This window comes from Galleria mellonella, unplaced genomic scaffold (assembly GCF_026898425.1).
Source record: "Galleria mellonella isolate WM207_F2 unplaced genomic scaffold, CSIRO_AGI_GalMel_v1 utg300, whole genome shotgun sequence".
In the NCBI taxonomy this organism is placed as follows: Eukaryota; Metazoa; Arthropoda; class Insecta; order Lepidoptera; family Pyralidae; genus Galleria; species Galleria mellonella.
The window spans coordinates 3,583,365-3,600,141 of NW_026442068.1; positions in this window are offsets into that span (position 1 = coordinate 3,583,365).

Genomic DNA, 16,777 nt, shown 5'->3' on the forward strand with positions numbered 1-16,777 from the left:
TATTTATTTATTTATTAGTACATATATGTGTACATGGCAGACTTAATTCTGAAAGCATTCTCCTAATGATTTGTTTTATACAACTTAGAATGGCAAACAAGCTGACGGCCCACCTGATGGAAAGTGGTAACTATCGTCTATAGACATGAGCAGTACCATGGACATAACAGAGTATACTGTTTTGCCCGTGATAACCATGCGTTGAGGACTCCTGAGGACTCAGGTGTTATTCCTCTGTACCCAGTAAATTCACGCCATATCCCACCCTTCAAGCCGAAACACAGACATTCAAACACAACTGCTTCATGGTTGAAACACTAATGGGACAGAGGTACCCAAGTAATCGACTTTTGTACAAAGTCGCCCTCTTGTTTTGCCTATGATGTTTTAATGTTGTTGTTTTTTTGAGAAAAATTGAATGTGCTCACAACAATTTCTCTTACAAAAATTCTGATTTTGGGTATTATTTATATAAAATAAACAAAAATATACTAGTATTTTCTTCAACCCATAAATTACGTTGCTCACTCGAAACCTTTAAGTAGTAGTACTTAGTTATCTCAGAAGAAACAATCGCTGCTCTATGGTGCGTGAACTGTGATCCCCCAGGAAAAGGTTCAGTAGATTGGAAAAAATGATACGAGTATTCAGCAATCCTCATATAGATTATATTGATTATTTCTTTTATTTCTCTTTCTTTTACTATCGCTGATTATTATAAGATTACGTGTAGTATAATCTCTTGCTATTATGCTCTGCTCTGAAGTTTTATATGGCTCGCTTAGATGGATAGCAATTTCTGTGCTATGAAGAATCAATCTATATATATATATATATATATATATATATATATATATATATATATATATATATATATATATATATATATATATATATATATATATATATATATATATATCGCAAAATATCATCGTTGTGACTCCACGATAACCTATTAAATTTTATTTTGTCAAAATTGTTAATTGTACTACATAGTAAAAACGTGTTATAAAATTAATATGTTTTTTTTTTCTTTTCTTTATTTAATTTTTTGTTTTGATTTGAAAAATATACAATAAAAATACTAAATATTGTTTGTCTCCAAAAGTGACATAGTTCCTGTAGACAAAGTATGAGGTCTATATTATTATCTATTAGGCAACAGATCATGTTTTATCAAGTGAAACACATTCTTATTTGTCATTCTCGAACTCAGAAATGATATATAGAGAATAAAAAAACCTAACGTACATAACACATTTTCAATTCCAGAATATCAACTTTAGACAATATATTTAATGCATATTTTATAACTGACAATTTAATACGTACCTAAATTAAGCTTCCCCAGATTATTTGTCGTCGAACTGACTTTGAGCAATATTAAATGACGAGAGAATTGTATAAAACAGTTAATGAAATTTAGTTATTCATAATGTACAAATGTTCTTCAACTGTTTTAGACATTTCAATGTAAATCCAGTTTCGGGAGACGAGGATGCCCGTAACATGGATATAAAGAACATATATCTACATAATAGAAATATTACTAAAATATGACAATCGTATTCCAAGTTAAGCGACTCAAATATTTGGAAGTAGGCAGGACGGAATTATATACACATAATACTTATCTGTTTTAGCCTGTTATTGCGTGGCAACTCATTTCATGTACAATACAAGTATCAACCTGAATTAAGTATATTTTTATTTATAAATATTTGTTAATTATGTTCTTATCAACGATAGCTTTTATTTAAAACAATATCAAAAATATATTTAAAAAATAGTTATAACAAATTTCAACAATCGGCTGTTTTGAAAAATTTTGAATACTATAATTTCAATCTAATGAATATTCTACGATACATTCATTATAATGATATACTATACTGTACATTATACTGTATACAGTACAGTCGTCAGTACCTATTTCTAGCACAAATTGACGATTGTTTAAATCGATAAGCAATAAACAAACAAAAGCAATATTACATTTATAATAAATAAAGTTATTTTTTATCTATACAAATGAGAATAACTACTCGCACGATTTGTCACTTCCAGTTAAGTACATCGTTTAAGTTCATCAATTTTCGAAGGAAGGGTCAAGCCTGCGCATGATATATGAATAGATATGCCCTTTCTTTGTCTGGTTTAGATAACCGAGGGCTTGCATTGTCGCCGAAGCATTAATCATTAAAATTGGGCCAAACTTAAACCGTGAAGTTTAGGGACGAATCTCCACTTTAATCTCTCATTGAAACTAAAATCTGTCTGTGTGATTTGTGCTTTAACTATGGATATGTTGGATTTGGTTGTATAATCGTATCGTTGTTTACGCTTTAAATTTGTATGTACTTGTTAAAAATTGTATTATGTAAAAAAACGTAGCGTATCTTTAGTTTAGAATCATAATCAGTGACAGCAATAAACAGTTTTAGTCGGTTGAATTAGGCACAATAAAATTTATATTAGAACATTATATATATATATATATATATATATATATATATATATATATATATATATATAGTAAATACTATGTATTGGATGAAATGAATTATTTACGCTTAAAAAATCTCTAAAGCCAGACTACGGTTGCCAATTCGCCTGCCAAACGTGACAACTACTAGCAAAACCCCCAAGCGGGAGGCATATGTTCAGCAGTGAACAGTCAAAGACTGATAAGATGAAACAGCTAAACAAATTATCAGATCCTCATAAATTTTAAAACACAAATCGATTACGTCCAATATTGAAACAAAAAATTGTTGTAAATGTAAGGAATACAGGTAATTCTAAATATAAACTACAATGACAAGAATAAATTATACTTAGTAATGTTGTATCATTAATATGAAAACTAAATAGAGATAGGTATCATTAATTGCTTTACTTTACCTATGTCACAATATCCATTTGTAGTTTCAGCAAACAAACAGCTCAGTTGTGGCTTCTAAACGCCGACTCCATTTGCTCGTGGCCAAATTCAGTTTAGAAACACTCTAATGTTCCGCTTTGTGTGGAATTAACAAAATCGCCAAATGTTGCTATGTCGAGTAGCGAGCCATCGTTTAGTTTAATAGTCATTTCATTTAAATGTAAATTTTAGATGTCGGATTTTAATTGTGATAAACTAGCTTTTACCTACAACTTCGTCCGCATGTTCAGGAACAGGGATTGTATTCAGAGATTCATTGACCGGAATAAAAAATGGTTTATGGCCTTCTCCATCCTAGGTAGTGTGTGTAGATGTATGTATGTAATATGAAATATTGGTTAAGGTGTAAAGGTACTAAGGAGATAACAAACAAATAAACAAACATGCAACTTTACTTTCACATTTATAACATTAGTAAGAACGTGCATACATATAATATAAACAAAAAAAATATATATTTTAAGGATTCCTTTTCAAACAGTTTCTGTGTACACTTTTCATTGTATCTGTGTATACCACATTCACGCAACACTACACGCACAAATAGCGCACACTTTTACACTAATTTATAGCTGAACTTCCAGTGATGCGACGTTTCAAATAAGTATCTCCATATTTTTTTCTATTTAATTTAATCTACCCTCCATAAATAAACATAATAATGTCTGGTATGCAAATTGGGAATCTATAATTGGCTATATATAGTGTAAATATGTATAATATTTTTAATTATTTAGATACAAGCTGTTAATTCCAGATATAACATTAAAATAAAAAATTAAAGTATTTAACTAGTGAAATAAAATATTTCATCATCCAAATATCAAGTAAATGCAAGAGGCTCTACTTTTTTTTTGTTTTCAACCATTATACTCGTTTATAAAAAATAATAATATAATATTAACAACACAATTACACCTATCTAGTTGCCCTGTTAGGTTTAAGATAACAGACAACATCTGAGGGCACATCGTAAAACACACAGGCAAGAAGTAAATTCCCGAACCGATACGACAACATTACCTTCAAGAAAAGAGCATATTCCTTTTTAAAAGGCCGGCAGCACACCTGCAATGCCGTAGGTATTGTGGGTGACCATGGGCGGCGGTAGTCACTTACCATCAGGTGAGCCGCATGCTCGTTTGCCCCCTGTGTTGTAAAAAAAAAAAATTAAGAATATTCGTTTCCTAACTTAGCTCAACCAATTTAGCTCAAAAAAGATCTTATTTACGCAAAGCGGCATACAACAGTTTCCAAGAGTCGCCTTCTTAACGTTTCCTAATTAAACCTTTTTAATAAAACATAAACAAATTCTATTTTTTCTTTATAATGATTAAATTATTTATCTATACTTAATATAATATAATATATATAATAATAATAATAAATCTGTAGAGAGGTCAATTCTGTACATGAAATATATTTCCAAAATAACTATCAGGGGGTGATTAGTGATCGATACTGATACCAAAAATGCAATCAGCAAAATTTTTGTTTGTCTGTCTGTATGTTCGTTATAGAAACAAAAACTACTCAACGGATTTTAACGAAACTTGGTACAATTATTCTTCGTACTCCTGGGCAGGTTATAGTATACTTTTCGTCACGCTACAATCAATAGAAGCAGAGCAGTGAAGGGAAATATTGGGAAAACGGGAGAAGTTACTCCATTTTTAAGCTTCCGTCGCGAGTGCAGCCTTAATGTCCTCTTTTTAAAATGTAAAAATGTCCACCCGTGCGACGCCGGGACGGGCTGCTAGTTATTAATAACTGCAACCTGTGATTTTCAACCACAACATTATAATCTCATAGTAATTAATAACGAAATTCTATTATCATAAAGCAATATTCTTGGACTGTTTGCAACATTTACGTACAAGAAATTGTCATCCATGCCACGAGGGTCATTTTACTTAGCATTTAATTTCCCGAGATCGCAATTCGGGAACATATGTCCCAGATGTTGTTGGTTTCTTAGTTATCAGTCTGGTTCTTCTGCGGAAAAAATATTCTTGTTTTAAAATTTCTTACGTGTAGTAAAATTTTAAGCAGAGCTCTTCAACTTGAAATGTTCTTAAGCATTTTAGCTAAGTAAGTCCTTCACTTTAAAACTTGTAATAATAAGTGTACAACTTTTAAGGATATTTGAATGTTTCTTATTCAATCATACTTAAACGAATATACAGATTTAAATTAAAGGTACAGGGACAAATCATTTTGTAGCTAAATACATAAAATACATTTTATTAAAATCGTCGTCAAAGCAATGAGATAATATTTATTAATTATGAAATGCAAACGAATCTGTCCGGCTTTTTGAAAATATAATAAAAACCATGTTACCCACCGTCAAATGTATTTTTTAAATTTGTAAAGTTTTTTCTGAGTTTATCCATTATAAACAGAAATCTGACCTTTCCTATTTGTAATATTACTTTGGATATTATTAAGAAGTGCAAATAGTTAAAATACATAAATATTTGGGGTATAAATAAAATATATTCTCTCTCTCTCTCTCTCTCTCTCTTATGGTATTTTCATATAATCACTACTCAAAATATAGATCATAATAGATAGAGATGGCAATTAACGCAATCATTTAGGTAAACTATGATAATTATAATCAATCTACTCGTGACCATGGTCAGTGTAACCTGGTGGATCATCATCATCATCATATCTTTTAACTGTCCACTGCTGAACATAAACCTCCTCCTAGGGGATTGCCAGTAGTTTCCATACTTGGCAGGCGGATAGGCAACCGCAGTTAGGCTTTGGATATGATTTAAGAGGGACGCTACTGCCGATTCCTCGCCCTCCTTAGTTGCCTCTTGAGTGTCTTTTCTTTTTAATGGGTGATAATGGAATAGTAACCCCGCCTGCACTATCGGTATATGCTTGCAGGGCACCAGTGAAGGATGATAGGTGACGATGAAAGCAGATCAGTTAGCCAATCGTGATGAATTCCACTAGAATTAATCACCAAGGTTTCCAGGGGGAACTGCGTGGAAGTCGACCTGATAGAGTGTATTGCTAGCAATGGGTCAGTTAGACCCTATTACTAACAATTCTTTTCCCCGCCTTTTGAATATTTTACCCACGGGAAAGGAAGGGGAGGCCTATTCTATGCCGGGACGATACGAAAACCTGATAGTTACATCGATATAATTCGGGTAAATTCTCGTAGTTCACCTAAGTGGTCACGTTAACTCCCGACTCTTATGTAACATAATATTACTTGCGGCTCAAAAGCATATACAATTCGTTGGTCGCTGCGTTGATTGACGTCAATATTTAAAATATTTTTTAGCAAATAATAAAAATATCATCCATCAAAAACAAAGTTTGTAGTAAAAAGGTAGAGTATGTTGCTTTTATCAATGATGGAATTACGCTTGGAAGTGCAGCAACTGGCTAAAAGTGCCCGGGGCATGCTCCGCTACAACGGAATATGTCAATACGGGTACATTTTATCCCCGGGCGGAGCATCAAAAGGTTTATTTTACAGTAGCCTGTATTTCATGGTGCTGGTAATTGAATTGGCAAGTTTTACTGTCGAAAAATATTTTAAGTTGAAACAAAGTATATTATTACTTAACAATGTAATAAATAAATATTTAGTTATATTATTTTGCGAGTTGATTCTATATACATATAATATTTCTAAACGGATACCAAAAAAGAGGTGCTCAATTCATTTATTTTTGTGATAATCAGAGTTATGAACCGATCTTGAAAATTCTTTATGATTTTTTTTTCTGAACAAATACGACATTAAAACCTTCTAGAAAAAAAAGCATATTTCTTCCAAAAAGGTCAACAACACACCTGCAATTTTCTGATGTTATGGGTGCCTATGGGTGACGGTAATTATTTACCATCAACAAAATGCTCGTTTAGCCCCTATGTGATAAAAAAAACTGATTGAATTAATTCTCATACTGAACGATATTTTGAGATTGAATGATAATTTTGAGAGGCCATCTTTTTTCTTCTTTAAACAAAATCTTGTTTAATGTAGATAAATTCCACGCCGCATTCAAACTATTCCACATTATCTTTATAGACTAGGGAAAGACTTCAGAGTGCCATATTTGCTTCACCACTCCACTGTCTTAACTATTATATACATATCTATATTACCACATATATATTTGCTTACCGTAATATTATAAAAGAAATTCATTCTTTGTTGACACTTTAGTCATATAAGGTATAGACTCATCCTCTAAAAACTAATTTCAGGTACGATTTATTACCACAATTTATAAATACATTATTTTGTATACAAATTTAATTTGAATTCATTTCAATGAAGCTAAATTTAAGTAGAAACACAATCCGAATCTTCAATTTAAACGAACGGAACTACATTACGTAGAGAGGATCTTGTGGCGAACTGCAGTAATCTTGTCTATTCTTAGCTTTCTCATAAATGGGAAGCAATGTAATGTACCTAATACTTGATACACCTTTCAGTTTAGTAACGGACCAGGAAGTGCTTAAAGGTATATTAGTATATACTTTGGTCATTATACGGTGCCTTGCGTTTAAATGTACAATAGTATTTTATTTTGTTTTATTTTTGCAAAATAAACCTTTGATGTAAAAAAATAATTTCCTATGTATAATTATTATATTATGGGCATAAATATTTTATATATTATCATCGTCATAATGGAGAATTTTGCCTATTTTTGGCCAAAGAGAAAGTTGCCATGCCTGGCAAGTAGGTTGGCAACTACGGTTAGGTTTTGGTAATGTTTTAAATGAGACGCTAAAGGAATCTAATAGTCGAGGGATGGGCAACCCATCCCTCGACTATTAGATTCCTTTAGTCGCGTCTTACGACACCCACGGAAAAGGGAATGGTAGCCATTCTGTGCAGGAAACGTACGACCATAAAAAAATATTATACTTTTTATAAAGTGTTAGCTGGTAAATACGTATAGGTTTCCTATATATTTTTAACTATATAATAATTATTTAAAGCCATTTTTTATAATACATACAAAACGTCCACACAGATATAAACACCCAAAATTCTATTAAAAATTCCGATTTTGTTAATAGTTAAATCGATATACTAAAGTAGTCCAAGCTTTTGTTGTTGTTGCTTATGTTGCAACAAGCGGTACAAAACAGCGTAACAGAAAATGTAAAAAATACTGCAGTTCAAAACACAAATAAAAACTGAAGCTGAATGACAAAAACAGACGTTGCCGAGTTTCCGCAGACATTAAAAAGTTTCAACTTTTTTCGGGTCATCACAGTAATGTTTAAAGTTTCGTTCTTAAGCCTCTTTGGTATAATTTAAACTCCTCGCATTTTGTTTGGGACATTACATATTAGGCCTCTTTTTAACTACCTTAAGCCTAGTACGAGCAACTTTAATAATTTAATGAATGAGAGTAGAAAAACAGAAACAGACAACCAATTGCTTTATGTAAAAAATATCACAAAATATGTAGATAAATAGAATATATAATATTCTTGTAGGCATTTCATTTAATATCTAAAAAGATAAAATTATTCGTGTATTAATTAATTTGATGGATTTTTATTGCACGTAGTAGATAAATTTAATATTTTTATAATCTATTTTAAAAATCATCTATACTAATATTAGATATAATAAAGAGACTTGATGTTTTGTTTGTGTGTTTTTAAATGGATAAACCAAAAAACTACTCAACCGATTTTAAAAATTCCACCACTTCCACCTTTATAAAATAAGAAACATAGACTATATAATTCTATTATTTTCAAAAAGATCTCTACGAAAATTATAATAATGAAAGTAACAAAATTTTGATTTTTGAAACAAATATAAAATACTAATTTATCTCTCTATCTATCAACACGTGCAAAACCTGAGAGGATTGCTAGTTAGCTAATATAAAAACATGAAAGTTTTTACAATGAAACTCGTTAACGGAGCGAAATATTAATGAATTCCTTTTATTTCACTCGTGAAATTTTATATCAGAATTTGCAACGACAATGTTTCCACTTTTGAATTTCTGTTGAATTTAAAATTCGAATTGTTTGAATTTTATTAATTCATATTTTTTGGCGCCAGTTTCGTAACATGACAAAAAAATTATAACCAATATTTGTTCCATAACTTAGAATAAGAATTCTATTTAATGCTTTGTCTTATCTAAATATTAATAGGAATCTCAATTAAGTCGATTTTGCATTTTTCTTATTCTTTAACTTGACCAAAACAATTTTTGTTTTTCAATTGTAAGAGAAGTATTTACATAAAACAGTTCTATCAATATAAATTTAAAAGTTTGTATCGATGGATGGGTAGGTGTTTTGTTACAATTTCATGCAAAAACTACTAAACGAATATGAATGAAATTTAGTATACGGATAGGTTATATCCTAACTTAGCATTTGGGATACTTTATTTTTATTTTTTATCGCGCAGATGAAGCCACGGGAATCAACTAGTCCAATATAATTACATAACGCAAAAAGTACCTAGGTACATAAAGTAAAATTAATTTAATTTACCAAAGGGAAAGTTCGCATAAAAAAATATCATAATTATTGATGACGGATAACACTAATCCATTATCAATTAACTTCAAGAAAAAAAAATCAATGAATCTATCACCTTTATATCTGACAATGTTTACATCAACAATGATTACAGCCTCCAATCAGAAAGCGTCACGGGATCCTATGGGAGCCTACCTCATTTTTTTCACCATAAACGATACATCAATCTGGCGGACAGCTAATTTTGCCAAACAATAACTTTTCGCACCTTTTCTCCTTTTCAGCTGCCTTCGTCTCTTTGTTCAGCCAATAAAGGGAAAATGGTGTGTAATATAGTATGTAATAATATTATACGTACACCTTTTATATGGACCCACGAGAGGTTGTAGCAATGAATTCCGACGTCTAACAAAAGATTATATTAGCCGTAATGGATAATGTTCTTTTTGAGTTATTAATTAAATATTATATTATTACATAATGATTAAAAAATTTTCTTCGCAAAAAAAAGCTACTTTAATTGTAGTAAAATTAATATTAGACTAATACGGAGATAAACCGTAATGATTGCAAAATAATTATTAAAATTGGTTTAGAATAAAAATATTGTAGAACGTACAAGTAACGAAGTTCAACAAATTGATAGATACTTAAGTCATTATATAATATACAAAACGTATATATGTTTTTATTCATAAAATTATCAGACATGACTTTCTCTCTTAACTCACTGTCTATTTCATAGTCTACTTGTATTTTTTTTATAGCACAGGAGGCAAACTAGCATGCGGCTGACCTGACGATAAGTGACTACCGTCGCCCATGATCACCCGCAATACCAACGGTATTGTAGGTGAGCGGGCTTTTAAAAGGAATATGTTCTTTTCTTAAAGGTTATGATGTCGAGTCGGTTCGGAAATACTGCTGTTGGAAGTTGATTCTAAAAAGTGGTTATGCGTGGAAAAAAGTGCCTTGAGAAACACACGGTGGAAGACCGCCACTCGTCCAAATGGTTGGGATGAAATTTTGTTTGTGGCGGGTTAAATAGTTATGTTCACTTAAATATCTAAAAAAAACTGGACAGTGAACGTGGGAATAAAATTATCAAATAACGTAAATAAATTTGTGTATGTCTAATTTCCACAAAACAAATATGATACCAGCCCTCTATTCATAACAAAATCCCAAGGGCTGCAAGTCGTCCCGAGCTTGTTTACCGGCATATCACTTCTAAATAAACTTAACACCTATTAATCACTTTACTAACACTATCTGGGCTGCAAGCCACTGCGAAATTTAATATCAAAATTTAAACGTATAGCTTGTTTATCTGACACTTAGTTTCCTATTTTGATATAGGTGTATAGGGTAAAGAATCGAGAATTCATTCATTTCATACATATATAATAACATGTGTATATATCAATACATAGGTAGATAATTCTCTCTCTGAACTTTATATCAAACAAACATATAAAAATCCGCTTCCAAAATTACAATGTAACCAAAAATACCACACTTACTTTTTGCACGAAATTAAATATAATATTGCTTATTAAATTTTTCTTTTATTTTAACAATAGTGGCTTGCCGATTTAAATTTATTTATTTATTAGATATAATGTAAATTAAAATATAAATACCTTATACATATTTTGACCAATGATATGTCTGTCTGTGCACTACATTTTATACAAATATGTTCAGCCGTTTAGGTGTTATTAAGTAACAAAGTCGAATAAGTTATATCCTAACTTAAGAAATATCATAGACTTAATATAAGATATTTTAAAATACTATATGTACTATGTCGTGCAGGCAAAACAATTAGTATAAAATGAGCTCCATAATCATAAAACGCATCAATATCCTATAATTGAAGACCGCGATCTTTCGCTCTGTGAGGAAGATGTTTTGTAAGAAAACATCTGAAATTTACAATTAAATCACGATAGAACGTGATAACTTCAATCACTGAAAGCGTGTAAGAATAAAAAAAAAGTGAATCAAGCATCAGAGGATGGAAGAGAGAAATAACATTAAATCTCAATGGGTCTGCTCGCTGTTTGCAAACAGAAAAAAAAACACAAAAGAAAAGAATCCAATTAAACAAATTGATAGATCGCCGTGCTCCAATGCCGGGATCGCTTCCATTCTTCGGCCCGCTTTGTGATCGCCACATCTTCAGCTATCAATCGGCATACAAAGGGTTCCTCGAACCTTTGTGATCGTATCGTGGCAGAGTCCAATCTTAATGCATTATTTTTATTGTTTATATTATTGACACTCTTAAAATCTGTTGGACAGTATCTAAAAAGCTATATTTAGTTACTTTTTTTTTATGCAACCAAATGTCGTCTTTATTCATTCTACCATTCAATTGTAAATGAGTAAGAAATGCACAAATATCCTTACATTTAAATTATTTTTTGATATATTTTGAAATTTTAGTGAGGTTTCAACTTTTTTTTTTAAAGTTATCTGGCTTCATAAATAGTTTATTTAGCGCCGAGTTTCGGCCTTCAATAACCCTTACGTTTAACCTTATATAAATAAGTCGAAGACCCGATATATCGCTCATCTCACAAACTTTAACGAAAACTTTCCTTATCTTATATGTCTATTAGATATATTCAAATATATTCAGTAACTTTATTTCATCGTTAGTCAATCGAAATCTGACCTTTTACTCCATTCAAACTCCTGCGAACACGATTCAGAAGTCCCTTATTTCGGCCACGTAGCCCATTTATACAGTGTAGCGACGTAAACGTATCGGGGCTGAACGAGATTGAAAAATACACACAGAAACATCTGTCGCACGTAATATCATCGAATTACCTCCGTTGGACGCTGACGCCACGGTACGTGATCTCACGAGATGAAAGAAGCTGCGAAAACTGTGTACAGCTATTAGCAACAGTTTACGCCTGCACCTACTCGTATATGCTATAGAATATGATCCAATTAGGTATACGTTTACCAGTCCCGTTATATATTTTCGTAGTGTTATTAACAGCAAAGTTATCAATAAAGTCATAATAAGTTTCATAAGCGACTTATAAATGGAGGCTGTATTCTGCTTATCGTATCCACACTTCTAAATATAACATAGGATACCGCGTTCTAAATTCAAATATTTTGTACCTTTTCATTTATCTATGAATTTTAAATATTAAAAATATTATGTGAATGAATGAATAAAAAAATCAATGAATAATTTTATCAGTCTTTTTTACACGGAAAAAATGTATATTTTAAATTACAAAATTCTCATAGGTGCCCGTATAAGCACTTAAAAACTCCATTTAATCTTGTACAAATTCAAGACGCTCTGATCTTTAGAAACATTTCCAAACTTTATTTAATAAAAACGTGCTTAAACAGAATTTCAGAATTGCATGAATACTTTCGGTGAGAAAAGTACGTTTCTAAAAAAAATACGACTATTTTTTTTTAATTTCAAATAAATGTGAATTTTTTACGAACATCAATCTTGCTCAGAGGGAAAAGTTTTTGAAATGGGGTCAAACGGTAATCCGCAAAATGTTGTTGCCGACATTTTGTACATTCTTCCCTGTAAAATGCAAGGAATGTTGTAAACTTTTTAAAGCAGCGAAACTCTTTTCCTTGCGCTTACACGAAAGCCTTAACCGGTAGTAGTTCTTAAAACCTTAAGAGTTATATTACACTAGAGCATTACACCAACATCTAAATAACACGAACACATTTATCTATTTAGGTAATCCTTACTAATATTGTACGTGTGGTAAAAAGTTAATTTGTGGATGTTACCAGCTCAACCAATATTGAGAAATTTGGTTAATACCTACGAATAGTGTTTGGTATTATTATTATGCTTTTATTATATTTGGTATAAATATTATGCTACTTTTATCCTAACCAGGTGGACGAAGTTATGGACACATGTAGTTTAATTATACTTTTTTAATAATATTTATAATAATATTTAACTTTAAATTATTTGTATTTTTTATTTATTATAGAATCAAATAAATTATGTACATATTTCATTCTTTTTTTTCATAAAGAAACCAACTGTATTTCTGAACAATTGAAGATGAGATGAATATGAGAGATGAACTTAGTATAACATACTAAAGTACCAATATAAGAGCAATCAAATGTGAATTAAAAAAGATTTTGCAAAATTGGCTTACAGCTAGCAGTAGAAAAAAAATTTGCCTCTTTTGTGAAGTGTGTGGAAAATAACCTTCAAACCCAGAGATTATCTTTAAACTCCACACAAGTAGCAAAATACATAATAATACAATATAATTTCTTTAGTAGGTATTAGTGCGTAATAAGTAATGTCTTACATGTGAAATGGAAAATAAAAATATTTGAAAGCATTTTTGCTTACTACAGAACTCAGAGTCGATATTAAGATGTAAGCTTTGTAGAGAGCGCAATACTTATTTTTAGATTCCATAAAGATGGATTAACGAGGAAAACATTATGGTAGTGAATCGAAATATAGGTAGCGCCAGACTGTGGATCCTTACAAATGGAAGGTGAGGGGAGGGAAGAATAATTTTAGTGTTAAGCACTATTTAAATATGGTAAGGTATTGTTTGTTTTCGTATAAACTAACACACTATTTTATTTCTATTTAACATTGCAAAATTTATGTTACGTAAGGATTTTATATGTTGACCCATGGAGTAGCATTACTCTGTATACTCGTGGTATGAATATAGATATTCAGAGACTAGTGCCACAGGCTAAAGAAATGTTATCTACCAGTTGTTCAACGGGCACATTTAATTAAAGCATCATATAGATAAAAGCAAGAAGATACATCACGAATTTTCTTACAAAAAACAAGAATAACTGTCAAAGAGCTAGCACATATATGATTAAAGGACCTTCTTGGGCATATTGCTAATGAGACTGGTAGTGCGCATTATTAACCCCCCCCCCCCCCCACCCCCATTATACTAGGTATATGCAGATGTGAGAGACTGCATATCATCGCTTACAGAAATAAGAAATTGAAATATTATCAGTTTCCACACATAGAAGAAAGGTATGGTATTAATATGCATATAGGAACCATAATAAGTGTATATATTTCTGTTTACCATACATTGTTCTACACTGTCTTTATTCTTATAGTACTTCCATTACTTGCACAGACTAGTTCTTAAACTGGCTCTATAATACATCATATTGCTTAAATAATATATAGCTGAAGTCATGATATTGTTCATGCAATAAGTAGTTCATCATCATCACATATTTGATTATTGAGTAAAGCAAATCTACAGATTAATCGTTTCACAAACACTTTTTTCAACACGTCACAACAACGTATCTACAACGTAATAAATAACAAATATGTTCTCGTCATATCAGTAAATTGTCTGTTCGCCCATTCGTTCTAAAACAACCACCCGCGAGCAGAAATATTACTGTCATATATTGCCAAAAAATGCTTCCCGGTATAAACGGACTGAACTCAGCCGTGACTGAAAAATGGGTAACACCTTGCGATGTTTCCGAACATATTATCTTAGAATTCTTATTTGTGGATCTCATATTTTTAACAAATGATGAACTTAAAGTCCCACATGTCATAAATCGTTGTATAATAATTAATTTAAATGATTATATTACTATCGTCATCATCATATCAGCTTTTACTGTCCACTGCTGAACATAAATAAGCCTTTGCCAGTAGTTGCCACGCTTGATAGGCAGATTGGCAACCGCAATTAAGCTTTGGAGATATTTTAAGAGAGACGCTGCTGTCCATTACTCGCCCTCCTTAGTCGCCTCTTACGACATCCACGGGGGGGAAGGGATGGCCTATTCTGTGCCGGGACCACACGATCAAATATTAATATACTTTAATGTTTTATATACGTATAATAAACTCTTAAACGACTACACAGTTTAATTAAAAATTGATATATTAATTATAAATCATTCACATACAATGCAAAATTGGATTTAGGTACGGAGGGAGACCTAGACTATGAAATTATAATTGGATAGACCATTTTTTATTTGATAGTTTCGGACTCATGAAATGAATTATAAAAATAATTAACTTTTGAATTAATACGTAGTGATAGGGGCCTTTGTCATTTCGTTCTTTTTGACTACCTCGAAAGGCACTCAGTGTGAAAATAGATGGGCATTTGTGTATAACACAGTGAATATTTCAATTTTTATTTTTGTGTAATGATACTGCGGTAAACAAGATCTTGTAAATATTTATATTTCCAGTGGTAAATATGTATCGCGAAGACAAAAGAGGAACGTGTTGTGACGAAAAATCACATCGAATAGTGCTGTGCACTCAGTGATTGTTGACTCGATGATACGTGAATGAGGTCTCAAGGAAAATTTAATTTGCCAATACAGAAAAATATACCATTTCCGAAAGAAACTTAAAAATCGTCAGTAATATTATAGACATTTCTATTGTTTTTATTGTATTTTTTTTTTCTATTGTTTTTCGAAATGTTACGATTAAAGAATTCTAATAACTAAAATTTAATTAATAATAAAGGCAATTAAAGTTACTTATTTATTAATAATTATTTTAAATTATTTAAATATACATACATATAATTAAGTGTATATTTGTGACAAATTCTACTTTTATTAAGCACAAAATTTGTTTTTATATCATTTTGTTATTCTATTGTATAAAAGGTGGCAGATGGAATAAAACACAGAAACGTATTTTAACTGTTTCGTTTAAGTTATTGTAGTAGATACAGAACTGACTAAATAAATATCCTTTCATCTCACAGTTTTCATTTCAGTTGCGCAGTAAGTGTTTTGGTTTAAATTAAATTTCGCAATGAGAACTATGCACATCACAACAAAATAAATAAACTATGGCACGCAAAATATGAATAAATAATTATAACACAGTTTTAGTTTCTTTTTAATTTATTTTTACTAATAAATATATGTCAGTACATGAGAGATATTTAATAACAATTATTATGGAGGGTCTTTATAAGAGAAATTGAAGTCAAAATAATAATTTTTAGTTCTGTCTATCTCTCTGTGTCTGTTTGTATATCAATCTGTACGTTTGTTCCAGAATCACAAAAAACTGTAGCAGCAAATTAAATGCGGTTTTCATGATTATGTCCTAAAGGTCTAACTTAAAATTTGCCATATGTTTTATTTTAATAGGCCATCTAGAAGTTCTACTATTTAACTAATTTTCCTACTTCTAAAATCTGTGCTTACAAAGTAGTGGACAGAAAGCTGGTGTGTAATAAACAAAAACATTACGTATGTTTGAATTGAGAATTTGCTCGACAAAAACAG